A 6,632-nucleotide genomic window follows, 5' to 3' on the forward strand; every position below is an offset into this window, starting at 1 on the left:
TATGTACCTGGAAAGATGTCCGTGATGTATGTTACACGTAAGTTGCAGATTGATGTCCATACAGTGATCCTGTTTAAATATATAAATATTCACAAACAACCCCCCCCAAAAAAACACGTATAAACATGTACATTTAAACATAAAGAAAGCTACAGAACAATACTCATGAGGCTTTTAACATGTTAGTTTAAAGTCAGATTTTCTAATTTTTTTTTTAAAGATTTCATTTATTTGACAGAGAACACAAGCAGGGGGAGCTGCAGAGAGAGAGGGAGAAGTAGGTTCCCCACTGCGCAGGGACCCTGAGGGACACAGGGCTTGATCCCAGGACCCTGGGATCATGACATGAGCCTAAGGCAGACACTGAACCAACTGAGCCACCCAGCCACCCCAGGAAGCCAGATTTCCTTTTCTGTTTATTTGCTATAATTTGTTTTGCAGGTAAATGCATTATGTAATTTCAGAAGGGCAATTCAAATATGAAAAGAAAATATATAAAATACGTTTAATTCCTAACTTTTGAGAATAAGTAACAAACTGTTAGTAGAAAACAAAGTAATGGCATTATGGCCCATTTGACCATCTTTATTCTTCTGTTTGCTATAAAATTCATCTTAGAAAAGAATCCCCAATTCTAGAACCTGATTTATGGACTAAATATATCAATGATAAAGTCATTTATTTCACTACTATGCGTTTAAAATTCCACTAACCTGTTTTCCTGTTTTTTGCTTTGTTTTGTTTTTAATATCTCAAGTTGAACTAAGGATTGGGGTAGAGGGAAGAGCAAGAAGGGACTGTGAAGGAAGATTGTTACAAGAGGAATTTCTCCTTTTTAAGAGAACAAGGGTCCTATATGTAGAAAAAGAATGGGGCTGGTTTACAGAGAAAGCAACTTGTCCTCTCATAAAATTAGTTGGCCTCCACCTATAATGTTTTAGAATTTCCACCTCTGAGGTTATTTCTATTAGCTAGAGCAGCATTTATAAAAACAGTTAACATGCGAAAAGATTAACAGGCATTATAAGAAGGGATTCATGGTCAAGTAAGTTTGGGACATGATGGGTTACAGTTTTAAAAACGGTTTTACTACAATTATTTATTATAGCCTTGATGAAATAAAATAACTTATTCCTCCAAAAAGTGGTGTGAAATATGCTATGATTTACAGGGTTGTTTGACCACAGAATCTTTTTTTCTAATATCATCTGAATCACAGTATTATTTGAAATGTACTACAGGAAATTTTAGGCTAACATATTCTGTGGAATTCAAGTAACACAGAGATACGGTCCTAAGTAAAAGAATTCAAAACAAATAATTTTAAGGTAGCACATGGTACATTACTATTACCTCACTATAAAAACATTTTTCATATGTGACAATCATGCAATCCACTGAGTGGTGAATGGTTTACTTATGCTGTAATAAGTTACAATACCTGAGCAAAACAGGCTGGTGGTACAGGTAATAATGAAGGGCTGTTGTGACTCCATAGCAATATTGCTAAATAACGCAAGAATTATGATTCTCTAATATTTATTTGGTATGTAATGACTAACCTTTGAACTCTTAATTTGGCAAGTTGCACATAAACAGTGCATTTAAGTTGTAGGTATCAATAGTTTAAAATTTGTTAATAAGACAACAATAAAAATATTAGGAGAAATGTGTCTTTGCTAGACAACTTTAGGAAGAACTTCACACTGTTTCAGAGTCAATGAATTTATAATTCAAATAACAAAAAGGCAAATTAATAAATTAGATCATAATTAAAACCATTGTAGAACTATTGGGACACTAGCATTGATAATTTGAATATCTAAAAAAAAATCAAAATTCTTAATGTTATTTTAATTTCACCTTGGCTAATTATCTCAACAGTAAGTCCTATTTGGGAACTGTCATATTGTAAGAAATAAAAGCAAAATATTAAATAAAGCACCTCAAAATTCCATGATAAAAAAAAATCCCTGAAATCATTTAACAAAGTCCATCATAAAAAATTTTAAATTGAAATTTTCTGAATGCCAGAAGTAGATTCTATGCTAGTGCATTGGTCTTAAGGCAAATATTAATTTTAAAACTTGCCTATGATGCATTCAGCCAAAATGTGTTTTCAGTGAACTTTTGCAGGTACTAATACTATATGAATTTAATTTAAACTTTGTACATAAGGTCATGTAAATTGTTTTTTCAATTGGGCCACCCTCAAAGAATCTTGAAAAACATATTCACAATTTCAAAACCATTCACTGAGAGAATTAAAATGACTTGAGGCTGAATCCAATAATTTTTCCATCATAATCATCTCTTGGAAATATAATTTCTAAACTCTTGAAATGTAATTAATCTGGAACAGATTATATCTTTGACATTCTTGAGGAGTGGTATTCCTATGTATTCTTTTAATTGGTAGATATTATTTATATTTCATTTAGAATATTTATATCTATCATTATAAGGAAATCTGGTCTTGTTTGACACTACGGCTATGCTACCAGCCTCAGAGAATGGGCTTCAAAAATTTTATTGTGGGAGGAGGCTGGAAAATTTTAAGTGTAAGACTACTTAGCCTAAATTTCTCAAAAACCACAAGGTACCAAATCTCCACTATGATGAAACAGATATCCCAAATAGCCATATAACTGAATAACCATTAAAGAAACTGAATTTATAATTGTAAAGCTACCTAAAAATCCTCAGGCCCAAATGGCTTCACTTGCAAATTTTCAAAAACATCTAAAAAATGAACAGAAATTTTATACAATTTCTTTCAGAACACAGAAAAGAAACACTTCCCAATTCATTTTATGAGGTCAATATTATACAATACAAAATGAGACAGACTAGGTAAAGGAAGGAAGGGAGGGAAGGAAGGAGGGAGGGAAGATGAAAATGACAGAATATGACAGGATATCTTTCATAATCTTGGAAAAATCTTAGAAAAATCCTCAACAAAATGTTAGCATATCAATTCCAACAAGAAATTATATACATGACTACATGGGATTTACTACAGGTATACAAGGATTGGTTTTACATTCAAAAATTAATCCATGTAATATTACTCAGCTATCAGAACAATTTTTCAACATTTGCTGCAACATGGATGGCACTGGAGGAGATAATGCTAAGTGAAATAAGTGAAGCAGAGAAAGACAATTATCATATGATTTCTCTCATCTATGGAACATAAGACCTAGGAAGATCGGTAGGGGAAGAAAGGGTAAAGAAAGGGGGGGTAATCAGAAGGGGGAATGAAGCATGACAGACTATGGACTCTGAGAAACAAACTGAGGGCTTCAGAGGGGAGGGGGTTGGGGGAATGGGATAGGCTGGTGAGGGGTAGTAAGGAGGGCACGTATTGCATGGTGCACTGGGTGTTATACGCAACTAATGAATCATCGAACTTTACATCAGAAACCAGGGATGTACTGTATGGTGACTAACATAATAAAAAAATTTTCTAAAAAATTAATCCACGTAACCCGCCATATAAACAGGTTGAAGAAAAAAATCTAATCATATCATGTGTCTGGATAAAATCCAATGTGCATTTGTGATTTTTAAAAAAGCCTCTCAAATTAGGAGCAGAGGGGAACTTCTTCAATTTAAAAAAGAGCATCTACATAAAGCCTACATACAGCTTACATTGTGCTTCATGGTAGACTGAATGTTTTCCCCTAAGATCTGGAAAAATGCAAGGACGTCTGCTCTCGCCTATTCAACATAGCACTAAAAGTTACAGCCAGCATAATAAGGCAAACAAAAGAAATAAAAGACACAGACAAAAAGAGAGACACAGACTAAAAAGGAAGAAATAGAACTGTCGCTGTTGATAGATGACATGCTTGTCTACGTAGAAAACCCCAAGGAATTTACTAAAAAATGAAACAAAACCTTCTAGAATGAATTGGTGAGTTCTGCAAGGTCACAGCTTACCAGATCAACAACATACATTTATATAATTTGTATATACTAATGATGAATAGGTAAAAATTGAAATTAAAAACACAACACCAGGTAGAACTTTTCCAAAGAAAGTGAGACACTTAAGTGTATACACTTACAAATCATATGTAAGATCTATATGCCAAAAATTACAAATCCTAATAAAAAATTTTAAAACGATGATAAGTTTCCTAGGGCTGCCCTAACAAATTACCGCAAGCTTAGTGTTTTTAAACAGCAAAAAATCTATTATAGTTTTGGGGAACAGAAGTCCAAAATTAAGGTACTGGCAGGGCCATGCTCTCTCTGAAGTCAGGAGGAGGATCCTTTCTTTCCCCTCTAGTTTCTAGTAGCTACTAGTAATTCTTGGTGTTCCTTGGCTTGTAGATGCATCATTCCAATCTGTCTCTGATTTCACATGGCTTTCCCTGGGTGTGTGTGTCCATATTACCCTCTTCTTATCAGGACATCTGCCATTAGAGTAGTGCCCACTCTAATCCAATATGATTTCCATCTTAACTTGAATACATCAGCAAAGACCCTATTTCCAAATTAGGTCACACTCACAAGTACTGGGAGTTATTACCTGAATATTTTGGCAAACACTAACAATAATAACCTAAAAATGGAGAGACATACTAGATTCATGGATTAAAAGACTTACTAAAGATATAAATCATTTCTAAACAGAATTTCCATTAAAACCTCAGCAAGATTTTGTAGATACAGGTAAGCTTATTCTAATATTTATATAAAATGGCAAAAACTAAGAATAGGTAAATCAGCTTGAAAAAGAATAAAGTAGGAGAGATCTATTAAGACATCCTATAAAATGACAGTGAGCAAGGCAGTGTGATATTGGCAGAGGGATAGACACATAGATCAATAAAAGGAAATAGAAAACCTTGAAGTAAGATATACAAAAATATATTTAATAGATTTTTGACAGAGGTACAAAAGCAATTTAATGGAGGAAAGACAATCTTTTCAAAAAATGATGCTTCAGCAAATGGACATCCATTAGCCAAAACAAAGAAAGAACATTAAGCTAAAGCATACAACATACATGAAAAATTAACTCAAAAGAGATTACAGACTTCTGTGTATAACGTGTAAAATCATTTAAAAAATTATGCAAAAACATAGGAAAAATTTTTGGAATCTGAGCTAGACAAGGGTTCCTTAAATTTGACACCAAAGCAAAACCCATAAAAGGAAAAGTTGATAAAGTAGACCATATCAAAATTGAAAACCTTTGCTCTTCAAAAGACCCTATTAAAAGGTTAAAAAAAAAATAAGCTACACATCAGAAAAAAATATTTACAACCACATAACAAAGCACTAGTATCATCTAGAATATAGAAAGTTCTTTCAAAACCCAACAATAAAAAATAAAACAATTCAAAAATGAGTAAAAGACACAGGCATTTCACCAAAATGGATATACAGATGACAAGCACATGAAAAGGTATCCAACATCATTAGCCATTAAGGGAATGCAAATTAAGACCTCAAAGAGACATTACTACACACCTATCACAAGGGCTAAAACAAAAAGTGATGACAACACCAAATGCTGAGAAAGTCACTCATATGCTCCTGGTGTGAATGTAAAATGGTAAAGCCATTTTGAAAAATAATTTGTCCATTTCTTATTAAAGAAAACACGAATTTACCGTAAGACCCAGAAATTGCAATCTTAGGCATTTATACCAGGGAAATGTAAATTATATTCAGAAAACCTATACACAAATGTTTATAAGTAGCTTTATTTGTAACAGCCAGTTATTATTTTCCTTAGGGTTTCCTTCTAATAAGAATTTTAATGTTCAGAACAAGGAATAACCTCACAATTATATTTGGATGTTCTGTTCCAAAGTCATTTATCTGATGACTAGTAAGACTGAATAAAATGTTACCTTATGTATTATTTTTATAAAGTCTTCCTCTCATTTGAATTCTATAATATTATACAATTAAAATACTGAAAAAAGGAAACCCCCATGCACTGTTGGTGGGAATGTAAACTGATGCAACCACTGTGGAAAACAGTATGAAGTTACCTCAAAAAAATAAAAATAAAAATACCATACTAGACAGTAATTCCACTACTGGGTATTTACCCAAAGAAAATGAAAATACTAATTTGAAAAGATATATATTGTTTACTGCAGCATTATTTACAATAGCTAAGACATGGAAGCAACCTGTGTCCATCAATAGATGAATAAATAAAGAGGACGTAGTATGTATATACAGCGGACTATTAGCCATAAAAAAGAATGAGATCTTGCTATTTGCAACAACATGGATGGACTTAGAGGAAATCAGGCTAAGTGGAATAAGTCAAACAGAGAAAGACAAATACCATCTGATTTCACTTATATCTGGAATCTAAAACACAAAACAGAAACAGAATCATAAATACATAGAACTGATGGTTGCCAGAGGGAAGGGGGTTTGGGGGGTAGGTGAATAGGTGAAGAGGAATAAGAAGTATGACCTTCCAGTTTTAAAATAAGTAAATCACAGGGATGAAAAGTACAGCATAGTTAATAGAACACAGTCAATAATAATATTGTAACAATGTTGTATAACGACACATATTGTGGTCAGTATTAAGGTACAGAATGGTCAAATCACTATGGCGTACACCTGAAACTAATATAGCACTGTAT

The sequence above is a fragment of the Ursus maritimus genome, unplaced genomic scaffold (genome assembly GCF_017311325.1).
Source record: "Ursus maritimus isolate PB19 unplaced genomic scaffold, ASM1731132v1 scaffold_19, whole genome shotgun sequence".
In the NCBI taxonomy this organism is placed as follows: Eukaryota; Metazoa; Chordata; class Mammalia; order Carnivora; family Ursidae; genus Ursus; species Ursus maritimus.